This window comes from Melanerpes formicivorus, unplaced genomic scaffold, assembly GCF_026170545.1.
Source record: "Melanerpes formicivorus ecotype bairdi unplaced genomic scaffold, bMelFor1.0.p_v2 SCAF_50, whole genome shotgun sequence".
NCBI lineage: Eukaryota > Metazoa > Chordata > Aves > Piciformes > Picidae > Melanerpes > Melanerpes formicivorus.
Window position 1 is genome coordinate 3,099,098 of NW_027142402.1, and position 15,073 is coordinate 3,114,170.

General features: G+C 46.2%; 1 long non-coding RNA gene across 3 annotated transcripts; it reads left to right on the forward strand.

Annotated features, from left to right (window-relative positions):
- Positions 1–99: 99 nt before the first annotated feature.
- LOC137452229 (uncharacterized) lies at positions 100–14,265 on the forward strand. 3 transcript variants are annotated; one of them, XR_010990022.1, is made up of 5 exons: positions 100–2,384; positions 6,135–6,257; positions 9,293–9,398; positions 9,521–9,610; positions 11,452–14,265. It is a non-coding gene; the product is annotated as an uncharacterized lncRNA (long non-coding RNA). The 3 variants fall into 3 exon arrangements; XR_010990023.1 differs by having other exon boundaries at positions 6,138–6,257; XR_010990021.1 differs by lacking the exon at positions 6,135–6,257.
- The last annotated feature ends 808 nt before the right edge of the window (positions 14,266–15,073 follow it).

Consider the following 15,073-nt stretch of genomic DNA (forward strand, 5'->3'; position numbering starts at 1 on the left):
AGCCGGCGGGAGGAAGGAGGCAGAGGCCGGGCGCTGAGGCCGCCGTGAGACGGTGTCGGTGTCGCAGCCGCGCCTGTGTGAGGCGGAGAAGGTGGAGGCGGCTGCCGTGTGCCTTGTAGGAGCGGCAGGGACAGCACTGGAGGTCGCTGGGCTGCAGCCGTGGCCGGGCCCTGCTCCGCTCCTGAGGCGCCGGCGGCGTGGCTCAGCCGGCAGGCCGCGGGAGGCCGGTGTGAGAGCTGCGGGTGCTAACGGAGTCGACTCGGTGCCACTGAGGAGTCTGAGGACAACCTGACCGCTTAAGCCTTCTGTGCTCTCCTAGATGATTATTCTCATTCCGTGTTCTTTATGTAGTAGATTTTGCACAGTGTGGGTTTATACCATGGTCACAGGAGGGTGAGGAGTACCAGCCGCTGTCAGGGACATCTCTTGCATACCAGAGCATCATCTTGGATCGCTTTTTTCCCCCTTTATTTTTAGCAGAGTGGGTTCGAGCTCACGGTTAGTTCCACCTCTGGGTCTTAAAGAACGTCTGCAGTTCTGCCCCTCTGCAAGTCCCCCTCGCGATGGGGAGTGAGCAGGAAGGACAGCGCTTCTCAGGTGGGAGGCAGGATCAGAATCCCAAGGGAGATCTGTGTCACGGCTTCTTTGCTAGTCGTGTCACACACCACCAGGTGCCAAAACTGGGTTCTCCCGTGCGAGACGTACAACTGGAGCAAATGCACTGCAAGTGGCGTTTCGGCAGTGAGCATCTGAAGGGAAGCTGGCAAAATGTGGTTTTTACCTGCTGTGGATGCTGCACGATGTGCCTGCTGTGGTGGCTGCATGCCACTAGATGTCATGCAATGGCCATTGCTGCCGAGGGTGTCCGCGGCAGTTCAGTAACAGCTATTCCTGACTGACTTTGGGGTGTTAGCCAGACTGGCATTTGAATGGATTGCTGTGTTGGAGGAATTTTAGGTTGGTTTTTTGGTGTTTTGTGTTGTTTTTTTTTTGTTTTCAGTCCTCTGAAAGATCAGAGGAGTCTGAAGAGTTTGATTCATTTTTTTCCAGTTTAAACTTGTCATGATCTCTTGGTTTTGACATATTTTGAACACCAGCCCTCTCACAAACCCACTTTTTTTGGGGGATTGGTTAATGCTCTGTAAGCCAGAAGCTTAGCTGTGACCCTTCTGTGGTTTGAGTTGTGTGCAGTCAAAGCTTCCATTATCTTCTCTTCAAGGTTTTTTGTGGCACCTGAATTCCAAAGGCACATAAACTGGTGTAAAGCTGGAGTAAGTGTATGGTCCACACCAGAGCACAGGGGAAGACAGCACCTAGTACACGATATATTGCGAGGGCTTTAGGCTCTGGAGGGACCAGTTCTCTTGGACTCCTCAATAAGGCAGCACCTCTAACGAGCATGCTCACACTGAGATGATGGAAGGGGAGGAGTTAGTTACGCCGGGAGTACTCCATCTGCTCTCGCAATAGCTTAACCAGCGTGGCTGGTGTGGAAATGACTGTCTTGCCATCCTGGAAAGGCAGAAACTTACTGGATGCAGAAGGATGCTTTCATGGAGATCAGCTCAGAGCTGATCCCGCAGTGACAGGCATCCAGCCCATGAGCACTGGTCGTTGCTACAGGCTTCTCTCTGCATTTCTGCAGGGAGCTTCCTTGATGCTGTTATGGTTCTGTTGGAATCAGTCTGATGAGGATACATTGACCTGTGGAACTGCTGCAAAGTGCCAGCACCACTCCAACCCCCCCAACACCCCACCCCCCCCCCCCCCCCCAAAAAAAAAAGTTGGCCCTGGTTACAAGATTCACCAACTTTCACAAAGCTCTGCAACTGTGGATTTCCCTGCAGGAAATCAAGGAGAAACAGAAGGGTTATTCTTTGCCCTTTTCTCTATGAGTTCCTCAGGGTAATTCAATAGGAAAGGGTTCTTTCAGCAGTGCTGGTGGGTTTGGCTGATCATTCTAGCAGCAGCACTAAAGGTGATGGCAGCTTGTATTGAAATGAAAATGGCCCAGAAACCTCCACTGGCAGAACTCCATGAGCAGGAAGAAGTCTGCCAGCACTGCTATTAGCAATCATACTGACAGTGTGTGTACTGAGGATGTGACCCATTCCTGACACTGCCTGTGCTTACCTCCTCAGGTCTTAACCTCTGCTTCTACAGCTTGAAGCACACCATTGGCCAGCTGGCTTGTGTAATCAGCACTCTGCTGATTGCTAATGACAACTACCAAAGAGATTAAACACTTAACTTTTGTATTGTTCTCACATGTATAGTAGAAGGAACATGGACACCTGACTCAGGCATATGGATTCCACTGCACAGGCTGAAAATTAAGCACCACTGAGTGTCCCAAGTCTTTTGCTGGATCTAGACACAAGATGGTAAGTAGTGACTAAAACACTGTCATTTATCATGTATGAAGTGAGATAATGTGCTGTTTAGAGTATCTTCCTATCTAAACATCCCAGCAGACTGCTGATGTAGTTACCAGGTGGAGATGCAGCCAGATAAGTTGTAAAATCTCTGAGAGATTATAAGGCTAGTAATTCTATAGGCAAATGAGGCTCTGCTGCTGAGATGGTCTTGGTTGTAGATAAATACTTTAGGTAGAACTACTGAACAAATAAACCTTTGCTATTAATATGACTATAAATAAGGAATCTGAAGCATAGAATGGTTTGGGCGCAAAGGGCCTTAAAGATCATCCAAAAGGACCTTAAAGATCATCCAGCCCCCCTGCCATGGGCAGGAACACCTTCCACTAGCCCAGGCTGCTCAAGGCCTCATCCAAGATGGCCTTGAACACCTCCAGGGAGGAGCCATCCACAACCTCCCTGGGCAACCTGTTCCAGTGAGGAATTTCTTCCTAATACCCAGTTTAAATCTGCCTTCCTCAAGCTTCAATCCATTCCCTCTTGTCCCATCACTACAAGCCCTTGTAAAAAGTTCCTCCCCATTAATCCAAGCATTAAAAACAATTGCTGGGATGGAATGTCAAAACAAATGCACTGGAAAAAAAACCAAACAAAAGAGTGAACCTCCTTTGGCACATTGTTTCCCACATGGTTATCTCATGCTTCAAGCTGCATTAGCACTCTGAGGAATGGACCAGTCTAAATTGGGAGGGGAGGAGCACATCAAACATACTTCCAATTCCAAAGATCCTTAAGCACTATTCCCCCATTTTAAACCTAATCATTAGACAGCACAGAGTGAGTCATTGCCTAATGGCACCCAACTCAAAGTGCCTCTTAGTGAGTCCCTCTGGCATGTGAAGGGCCTTGTAAAGAGCGAGGTTATAATTAAAGGTGCACCAATTCTAACAGAAATAAGAGAAATGGAACAGGTGGTTTACATGCTTGTGGGCAGTTAGGTTTTTGGGTAATGGTAGTGGAGATGAGGTTCTGTAAACTGAACAATTTAGGTTGGAAGGGATCTTTGGAGACCTTTCCTGACCTCAAAGCAGGAGCAGCTGCAAAGCTGGATCACCTTGGTGAAGGTGAAGAATGCCAAGATTTGGTTGCTGCAAAGTTACCTGAAATGAAAGGTGAAATAACTATTTCCTGGTACATTTTTCTGCTTTGATCACATGGAACAAATTCAGTGCTGCTTTCAGAGCTGTATGGCACCTACATACACACAAAGTAGGGCTCATCACTGGAGGTGGTTAAGAGGGGACTGGATGAGGCACTTGGTGCCATGGTTTAGTTGATTAGATGGTGTTAGGTGATAGGTTGGAGTGGATGATCTTGAAGGTCTGGTCTATTCTATTCCATTCCATTCCATTCCATTCCATTTGTATATATTTATATAACAAAGAACCCTGGCAGGTGGACCAAAACCATCCTTTTATTCAGGCCTGGCTGCTCTGTACAGGATCCTGGCTTCATTAAATCAGTGGCAAAACACACAGAAATATGTGAAACTTCCCTTGTCCCAGTGCTGCTTTATTAGGAACTGCTCAGCAGTGATCAGTTGGCTTCCTTTCATTTCCTTCCCACTTCTCAATAGAAAGCAAAGCAGACTTTGGTTTTGTTTCTCAGCTATTGTCTTTTGAGTGTGCAACAGAAACAGATTGTGAGAATCATTAATGTTCACCTCTTAACATGCAGCAGTGAGTAAGACTCCAATGAAACTCATAGTGCTGCTATTTATATCTAGCTAAATAGTTCATCCTTGCCTACTCCCAGTGAAGAATTAGTTTGATTAATTACATAAGAAGCTGATTCACTCACCTGAGGCCTGTCTGGAAATACTACAGGTGCCACGTTCCAGGTCTGATGTCAGAGTGTTCTCCAGATACAGTTTTAATTTATGTGTGTGTGGAAGCAAAAAAAAACCCAACCCACTCTTACCTGGATATACTTCCATGTCCTCTTCATCTACTAATGTTTGCCTTCTGCAACAGGTGAATAGGTTTGGAGATATTTTAGACTGGTTTTAGACACTTTCTTGCCTAAGTAACTGAAGTGTGCTGGCAGCAGTCCTACTCTTCCCTCATCACATTTATCTGTTTTACTTGGCCACTTTCCTGTTTTACTTCTTACATAAACTTCCTAAGTCATATTTCAGACTCTCAGAGTAATCTTTGCTTGCTAAAACCAAGTGACTGGGCATTAGGAACTTCTAGGTCTGCTGCTTATTATTTACCTCAAACAAATTGTCTTTACTGCTTTGTCACAGCCCCATTAGGACATCTTGGGAGGAAAAAGACCATGGAAAAAAAGGTCACAGTGTGTGAGTGGAGATTTCTTATGGACAGAAATTAGAGCATAAACTTTCTCTTTAATACATCAATAGTGCCATGTAGTCACTTAGCTAGATTTTCCCCCCTCTGCATGTTAACTAACACTTATCCTGCCACGTGTTGTCAAGAGGAGTGCCTGCTATTCCAAAGGCAGTAGGATGCTGATGCTTGGTGGTTCCTGGTTTTTTCTGTTGGGAATACTGAAAGAAAGGTTAATGACTTTGCCAGCATTGTCTTGGCATTCCCATACCAAGGATTGGTTCCATCTGTATCTGATACACAAATTCAGTTGTTTATGGCCAAAGATCACCACCAGCTCAGTGCTGAATCATTGCATGGCCAGGAAGTGCAACAAAAATATGAGGAGGATAATGTGATAATCCTGTGCTGTTTGGCTATTGGAGCAGCCTTTAGGTTGTTTGGTTTTAGGCAAGAAGATGTTTCACCCTTAATCTAAACAGAAACCTCCTGTTTATGCTGCCAGGATGTCAGCTTAGACAAGGGCAGTCCAGTCCACACCAAGCCCCTGTGTGTCACCTGCTACTCAGAAACTCCCAGAACTGAACCTAACATTTGCTGCTGCCTATTGACAGCTAAGCTTTTACACCTTGGTAGGAATTCTTGCTGTACAGCTTTGTATGAAAATCCTTCCAATAAGGATTTAATTGATTTTCTATGTCTCATTGCATCATTTCAAGCATCTGAGCTAGACACAGTCACCCACAGGTGCTCATCCCAGCTGAAGTCTATTAACTAACTGATGAAACCTGACAAGTATTCAATAAAGTATCAGATGTCCTAGGGGATCATGGTAACCCAGTGCTAAGTGTGGCTTAGATACAGCTGTTGGTGATGGGCTTGGCCTTGGCCAGCAGCAGCTGCTCTTAGACCCAGCTGGCATTCATTTACTCTATTGGACACACAGGAAGCTTCTAGCAGCTTCTCACAGAATCCACCCCTGTAGCCTCACCTGCTACCAAAACCTTACCACACAAACCCAGTTCAACCTTGAACCATCAAACACTGCTCTCTGAGCCCAGCAGTCCAGCCAGTTTTTCACCTACCCTGCAGTCTACTAATCCAGTCCACATCTCAGTTTAGCTACCAGTATACTGTGAAAGACTGTGTTGAAAGTCTTGCTTCAGATAAGCTACATCTGTAGCTCTCCTCTCACCCATGGAGCCAGCCATTTCATCATAGAAGGCAGCCAGGTTGGTCAAGGATAATGCAGCCTGGTTAAACCTCTACTAAGTGATTCCAGTCCTCCTCCTGTCCTTCATGTGCCTAAAATGGGGAGGACTTGTTCCTTAATTTTCCCAGGAGCTGACCAGGTTGTAGGTCTGTCTTCCTTTCTCTTTTTGATGTGATATTTGCCTTTTACCAGCAGCTGGAGAGATCCCCCAGCCCTTCAAAGATGATAAAGAGGAGCCTGACATCAGTCATCTTCACTGCCATGGCTGCACCTCATCTCACCCCATGTCCAGAATGAGTTACATTCTCCTGGAGGGTGGGTAGTAGCTCATTCCCCCAGTTTGCTACAAGCCACAGAGCCCTGACTTTGCCAGTGAAAAACAAGGCCCAGAAGGCATTAAGTACTTTAGCCTTTCTTACACATGTTGTCACTAGGTCCTTCCTAGCTTGCCTGTACTCTTTAGCAGCTTACATTTCCTTTCACCTTTCTCTTTTCCTTCTGCACTCCTTGCTAGTTTCAACCCCAGCCATGTGTGGCTTTCCTAATTCAACTCTTGCATGCCTAGGTGATACTGCTGCATTTCCTGGTAGTGTGTCCCTGCTTCCACTTTCTGCATACTTCCTTTCTGTGTCTTAGCTCAGCTAGAAATTCCCTCTTCAGTCAGCCTGGCCTCCTGCCATATCTGCTCATCTTCCTGTGCAGTCACAATGGGACATTCTTGTGCTTCAGGGAGATTTTAGTTGATCAGCTCTAATGGGACCTCTTTCCTCCTTGGCTCCTCAGGGATTCCTGCCTACCTGTTCCCTGACCAAGCTGAAGTCCACCATCCTGAGGTCCAGATCTGTACTCTGCTACATATCTTCTTCCCTTCTCTTAGCATCTTAAATTCAACCTGTTTCTCCACTTCATTTTAGGCTTTGATCTCCATGCTCTGATGAACCTGCTTAGAAGCCTTTCCCAATAGATTAGCAAGACTGTTGGGAAAGATGTTCCTGCCTCTCTTTCTCACGCTGGTACCATCGCTCCCTATCAGTCCTTGCTTCCAGAAGATGATCCCTAGGCACAGAAGCCAAAGGCCCTGCCCAGGACACCAGCCACACTGGCTTTGATCTGCAAGATACATCCTCTCCTGCTGAGCCCGTTTCCTTGACTGGTAGGGTCAAAAAAGAGCAGCAGTGTGGCCCCTTTAGCCCAGCTTAGAGCTCAGCAGCCATCTTGGCTCTGCTGGAGACAGCAACACTTGTGGCCAGTGGGGTAGGCAGAAGTAGACAGCAATAATGCAAAGACAACAGCAGCAATAGCCCAGACACCACACTGTTCTCATGGTGTCCCACAGTGGGGGCCAGCCATGTAATCATCTTCCCAGCAGCAGACCTGACCTGCAGGTGGGTGCTCAGGTCCCTAGAGGAGGGATTCTCAACCACTGTCACCCATTACTCCATCCTCATGGTGCTGGTTTCAGCCAGTTTGGGATTTTCATTGGAAACTCCTGGTATTCCCCATGAACTTGTCTATGCTTAGCTATCCCCCCAGACTTTCAGTCCCCTGTGTATTTGTTGTCTTGCTACTTGTCATAGCTCATCAGTAAATATTTTAAATCAGAATAATCATTTTAGAGATGTTCAAGGAAGCCCATTGCTTGTTTCATGTCACTTTGATTATCCTAACTCTTTCTGTTGGCCCAAGACAGCTCTTTCTTTCCTCTCAGCCCATAAGTATATAGTTTCCTTGATAATCTCTTGGGAAGGGCACAGTTAGAAAGACCAAATAAATCCCAGCTTAGTCATTCTCCTTCATCTACTTTATTCTGCAGACCAGCTAGTAGATAATTCCCTAATTATTGTTTATTGACAGCAGAATTTCACTGGCCTGCATTCTCACAGCCACCCTCTGTGCTTGTTTCAAATATTACAGCCCTATTCTCTCTGATCCCAACTGATTAGCACAGGGAAAGCAAATGCTGACAGACAGCTCTGCCACTTCATGCTTCTGCTCCCTGGCTCTCCTGATAACTGCTTTGCTTCATCAGGGCTGTTTCAACACCTCCCCTTTTGGATAACTTTTCATGGGACAGTTCAAAGCTTAGATTCTTCTGAGAAGAGGACAGAGCTGATGGCTGCACTGGATGGAACTGGCTGATGGATTTCAGAGTGTTCACACAGACCTAAGGGCTTTGTAATCTACAGGAGACAGCAGAACCAAGTGGCTGGTAAACAGAACTATGAACAGCCAGTTTCCATTCCCTAGCAATGCTCCTCTACTGTCTGCAGCTATATAGGGACAGTTATGCTTTTAATGACATCTGCTCAGTTTACTATTTAATTGTAGATTCTTCAGCAGCTCTCTAGGTTACAGAATTCTGGCTGGCTCTGATTTGTCACAGGACACTCATATTCCACAGCAATGTCATCAGCATTTTGGTTTTAGACTGGAAATTTCTGAAGACAGGGCCCTGCTTTCCTACCTGTCTGTAGGTTTCCCACCTCATTAGCCAGTCAGTATAAATAATAGATCACCAATAATTATGTATTTAATTTCCACTAATTAAGTAATGTACTTGGGATCTCTGTAGAGTAATTAAATGTAAATGCTGTGGCAGTTTCTGCCTCCCTTCTTCAAAAGTAAAAGAGAAAAATCCTTTCCTAACTTAAGCCATGCTGGCTGATAGATTTCCATGAGACTATGATGAAAATACAACCCAGTGGCACTGCTGATTTAGTCAAACTCCAACTAAAACCCAGGTGACAGGTTTCCAAGCTAATTCCAGCCTAGAGAGTAATTCAAATTGAGATCAGGATGCAAAATAGAAGCACACAATGTAGCTCAGCTTTTGGGCAGCAGTGAAGGTGTCACAGTACTGGGCACACTAACCAGTGGGAAACTGGAAAGCAAGATGAGCAAAGCCATAAAGCATTACCCAGGAAATAAACACATTTCAGCAGAGCTGTATCCACTCAGGAGAACATAATCACAACTTGGTATTAAGCAGCAAATGTACATTTTGCTAGCAGTATGTGTGAGGAGGAAGTTCTTCCCCATGAGAGTGGTGAAGCCCTGGAATGGGTTGTGCAGGGAGGTGGTCGAGGCCCTGTCCCTGGAGGTGTTTAAGCCCAGGCTGGATGAGGCTCTGGCCAGCCTGATCTAGTGTGGGGTGTCCCTGCCCATGGCAGGGGGGTTGGAACTAGCTGATCCTTGTGGTCCCTTCCAACCCTGCCTGATTCTATGATACTATGATACTATATTCCTGATGTTAATTTGGCTATTTTTTATTGATTTATGGTCTTATTAGCATTCCTTTAAATGACTGCAGGAGGACAGTGTGCTAGAATTAACATTCTTCTGCTTTTCAGAATCAAACTCCAGAGGAGCCTGGAGCATCTGATGTGCAGAGCAGCACAATGCTGCCCATCCATGACGTCCTGCACTCAGTTTCCATCAGTCTACAGAACCACCAAGGTGGGAAAGAAAATGTGCCACAAACTGGAATGTTCTTTCCCCTGGGGAGCATCCACAGCATTAGTTTCAGCCTAGTTACAGAGTCTGCTTTCTCACACCTATTTTATCTTCCCCTGTTACAGTTTCAGGAAGGAAAAAAAAACCTGCTTATTGCGAAACCCCAGGCACCAAACGAATGCCACAGTGAACCAACACTGACATTAAGGGAGGAGGTATGAAAAACATAGCATACAGATAGTGTTTGACAGATTTTAGTGTTCAGCTGGAGACCAGCCACAGAATCCTTGTGTAAACTCTTTATGCAAACTGGGAAGTCCAGAGATTGAAAGCCCTGAAGAAACTAGGAGATGAAAAATGTTTCCACATTCCACATTTCCACAGGGGGCAGAAGAACATGGTGCTTGGACACTCAGAGCAAGGCTGAAGTGGGCTGTAGGTCTTGGCTTGGCACTGACACTGCACTTCAGTGAAGGGTACTTAGCAGTAAGAGCAAAGTAATACCAGATTGCCACAACAGAATGAGGAAAGTACTTAGCAGGTGACAGAGGAAGCCCCTGAAAGAGAGGTTTTCTGAGGGACAGGGGTTTTGTAGTGTGAACTGATTGGAGAAGGAGTGAAAACTACTGCCAGGGTTGTAACAGCAAAAGTAAAAGTGATGTCCTACACTGGGAATTCCTGAACATTTCATAACTGAAATCTGTTTGGCTATCTGCCTGAGCTCATGGGCTGCAGCTGGCTGGCACTAAAATCAAACAGCACTCTCCCTGTTAGCATCACCATGGGACTATTATGTGGAGGCAATAGCTGAGGCAGAGGTAGTCCACTTCTATGTTGGAAAAAGCAGTAGGATGGCTGTGGTTAGCACTGTAAAACTTCTTGTTGTAGTTAAAGATCACATGCTGCACCAGGGTCATGTTGTGGGATGCCTTTCATGCACAAACAACCCCATGAACTACATACATGACCTATTTTGTTTCCTTCCCTCAAGCTGTAGGATTCCAGTGCAAAAGCAACTTTCAAAGCCCCAAGATGGGTTGCAGGATTCTTCTTTGAGTAGCTGACAGGAGGGGGGGATGTGTGTAGCTGGGGGGGTGTCTGGAACTGAAAAAGGCAATGTGCTGATCCCCCATTGCAAATTCGAGCCTCTCCTATCCCTGTGGGCTACTCAGTTTAAGGGGTAAAATTCTTGGAGTATCAATGGGTCCAGCAGAACTAGCCACAAATAACCAGATTGTAGATGAAGCCAAAGCTATCAGCAGGCTGAAGGTGAAATGCTGACCCAGACAAGAGCCTTACATGGTTTGGACGTGAGCTGATCAAGAACTAGCACCTAAGAGAGATGGACATTGCATGCTTTCAGCAGAGGCACCAGCTCACAGGTGGAGTTAAATGCCAAAGATCCCAAACTGGACCTTGACAGGAAAATGACACCTCAGAATGAGAGCAAAAGAACCCAACACACACACCTGAAGTAATGATGCAGCGTGCACAAGTAAGGAGAAATTCAGAGCAAAAGGTTATGTAAATTCATCCCCACTCCAAAATGTCCCCCAGAGCCTCAGGTGGCTCCATCTACTCCAGCTCCAGCACCTGTGTGCTCACTTGTGTCTCTCCAGGCAATCCAGGCACAGGGCTGCCAGACAGACCAGGCCAAGTCATGGCAGCTGGCATGCCAGTGACATTGGCTAAGTGAAGCTTGCCCTTGGAGCCTGACTGATGTTTTGCCTCATCTACCAGGTGCATAAGGCAATCCCACAGATTCTTTTTGGCTTCCAAATTTACTTCTTGGTTGAAGCTGAAATCCCTGGCTCTTGCCAGTCCTTAGTCCTAGTCTGACTTGTGCTCTGCCTGCTATTTTTCCAGAGTCCTTCCCTGTGACTTGCTGACCTTCACGGGGTTTGCCCTGGCTATTTAAGTGTCTCTTGGACTTTCTGGCTTCCTACCTGTTGCTGTGGCTGCAATTATGCCTGCCACGTTCCTGAGCTAGTTTAGTTCCTAGCCTTGGCTTTCCCTTGTCATAATATTTAGTTCCTTTTTGCATTTTTGATTCCAGGCTGTCTTTAACCACCAGAAAGGATCACCCACATCCCACCATGGCTGCTCATTTACTGAGGATGCATATTTAATGTCCCTTTTGTTTCCAAGGCATGAAGTGGGAGTCTCTTCTTTTTTCAGGGGGAGTCAGGGTACCTCCAATCTTGTTGGGCCACAAAGAAAACATCAGTGTTGATATGACTGTGAGGTAGAGCATTGCTCTGTAGGGAGGAAGTTCCTGAAGCCACCATTTCCATCACTATTTCACTAAGTTCTTCACCATGGGAGTGGTGAAGCCCTGGAATGGGTTGTCCAGGGAGGTGGTTGAGGCCCAGTCCCTGGAGGTGTTCAAGCCCAGGCTGGATGAGGCTCTGGCCAGGCTGATGTAGTGTGGGGTGTCCCTGCCCATGGCAGGGGGGTTGGAACTAGCTGATCTTTGTGGTCCCTTCCAACCCTGACTGATAGACTATGATGCTATGATTTCTGCATCGTACCTTGGACAACGGGAAACAAATGGAAGCTGGGAGAGCATTTGGTACAGAGCCTGCTATTACTGCATGTTAAAGAAGACCCAAATATGCCAACCACAGGGATTTAGGCCAAGCAATACCTAGTTTTTAGCTCCTTGTCAGACTTGAGCAAGAAGCAGGCACCCAGCACTCAGTCCCATGAAGACTGAGGCAGTTCTCAGCACGTGGAGAGGTGAATCCCGAAGTACCTGGGGCACTCTCAAGACAAACAAGGAGACACTCCTGGAATTTAAGTGCCTGTAGGGTTAGGTGTCAAATGAATGTGGGATTTCAGGATCCTAGTTTGGATCTGACGTTTTATGTGGGACACAGGCAGGATTTTGGTCCCTGTGCACTTTATTGCTCTCCAGCTCCAGAGTGTGGGAATCCAAAGTGCTCTCCATGTATTCTGGGACCTGAATGTCATAAATTCACCTTTTCTGGAGGAAACCTCAAACCTCCATGGTTTTGAATTACTGATTCTATGAAAAAGGAGCTCAATTGCTGGGTGAGAAAGCTGGTGGTAGTCCATTCCTAATGTGGTGTCATTTGCTTCTGGGCTTCAGATTGCCTTGTCACATTAATTTCTATTAGTGGCACATATATTCCAGTAATTGATATCAACTCCATATAACATACCATCAGTTTCACACCTGTTAATGTATATTACTTTTGTATTTGAACAGTGTTGCCATTCTGACACAACAAAAAGGGAGGATCAGTGATTTGAACAAGTCATCTCAACTTGTATGTTGTTAAGTTTCTGTACCAGCTTCACAGATTGTGAGTCTACATTGGTCTGATTGTTATTGTGAGTCCAAAATGAATAGAACTCCATATTCCTGGATGGTTTTTCCTCCCCCCCCCCCCCACCCTGTAAATCTGACATACAGTGTGCAGTCCAGCTAAGTGGATATTGTGTGTGATAAAGTCAGTCTTGATACCCAATCATCTTCTTTTTCACTGTGTTGGAATGAAACCAAACTGGAGAAGGGTAATTTGTTGCATAATATCTCTCTGTGACAGGACTTACTGCAAACTGTTGCAAAACTGTACTGGTTCACATAAAAGCCAGACTGACTTGTTCTGTTGCATGTGTCAGGACTGCTGACATAAACATGACCACCATGTAAACCTCCTCAAATGACTGGCTAACTCTAATGGATTTCTGTCTTCACTGATGGGCTTAGAAGTGCCTTTCCTGGAAGGAGAGGTCCAAATCTTCCACCTCAACATGAGGAGGAACTTCTTTACTGTGAGGGTCACAGAGCACTGGAACAGGCTCCCCAGAGGGGTTGTGGTGTCTCCTTCTCTGGGAGACTTTCAAGACCCATCTGGATGCATTCTTGTGTGATCTGTGATACATTGTATGGTCCTGCTCTGGCAGGGGGGTTGGACTTGATGATCTTCAGAGGTCCCTTCCAATCCCTAACATCTGTGAGCCTGTGGTCTTCTAAAGAAGTCTAAGAACAAGCACTGCTGTGAGGACTGAGCCTCCACAAATCTGTTTAGATCCAGATCAGATGGTGGTGTGATACTGCCATATTTCATTTCCATTTGGCCAGAGTCTGAGTGAGTGCAAATCCCCTTCATCTACTTTTGCATGTCAGGATACTGTAGTGTATGTTAGCACTGGGCACAAATGGTGGAGGTGGGTTGACAGTTGGGCTTCATGATCTTAGAAGTCTTTTGCAGCCTTACTGATTCTATGATTGTAGTGCTGGATGCCTCAGAGCTGATGTTGCATGCTTGTTCCTCTGTGTCTCACTCCAGACTCTGCCCATTTTCGTAGATTCATGGAATGGGGTGGAAGGGACCTTAAAGATCATCTAGTTCCAACCCCCTGCCATGGGCAGGGACATATCCTACTAGACCAAGATTGCTCAAGGCCCCTTCTCACCTGAAGTATTCTCTGATTTCTATGAATTGCTTTTCTGAAACTGACTTTGTTTTTCCTGACCACCCATGCATTTCCTGAGGGTACAACTCTCTACCTTTCCAGTTCTGGCCACTTTTGTCATGACATATATTTAATGTGGGGATAATTCACTTTCTTGGTTAATGACCACCCAGAAAAAACTACACACCACTCAGGAAAAGAGCTGAGTTAACTCCCCCAACTGCTGTACATATTTCTTTGGTTAAGACAAGGCAGAGCTGAGCTGCCCAGCCTAAACCCTTCTGATTTTGTGTTCCCCTGCCTTGCTCACATCCTTCCCCTCCTGCTGTAAAAACCCCAGCATTAACTCATGTCCATTCATGTGATGTTTGTCACCTGTTGGCTGCTTATGACTGCTTTGACAGTGAAATTAAAGTTTTTCTAGCACACAGACTTCTGAGATTGTTATTATCTCCTGTTAGCATTTTTAGCAGACAGTTATAACCTCCATGTCCCATCAGTGGCAAGCAAAATAAGAACAAGCAAAACACCCCAAAAGCTCCTGACACCAGACAAATGCTTGCTTGTTAGCTACAGCTTAGGAAAGATGGTACCTGTCAGGCAGAACAGTGAAGCCTCCTAAGAAAAGCTGGAGAAGACCTCAGAGTCACAGAACCACAGAATGGTGTGGGTTGGAAGGGACCTCTGGAGATCTGTCTAGTCCAAACCCCCTGCTAGAGCAGGAGCACCCAAGGCAGGTCACACAGGAGCACACCAGGTGGGTTTGGAATCTCTCCAGAGAAGGAGACTCCACAGCCTCTCTGGGCAGCCTGCTCCAGGGCTCTGCCACCCTCAAAGTGAAGAATTTGTTCTTTATATTTATGTGGAACTTCCTGCTTTCCACTTTGTGTCCATTGCTCCTTGTTCCTGTCAGTGGACATCACTGAAAAGAGCCTGGCTCCATCCTCCTGATGCTCAGCCTTTAGATATTGATCAGTATTAATGAGATCCCCCGTCAGTCTGCTCTTCTCTAGGTGGAACAGCCCCAGGCCTCTCAGCCTCTCTTCCCAAGGTAGATGCTCCAGCCCCCTACTCATCTTAGTAGCTCTCTAATGGGTTCTCTGCAGTAGTTCCTTGTTCTGCTTGAATAGAACTGGACACAGTATTCCAGACAGGACCTCACCAGGGCAGAGCAGAGGTGGAGGAGAACCTTCCTCCACCTGCCAGACGTGCTCTTCTTAATGCACCCCAGG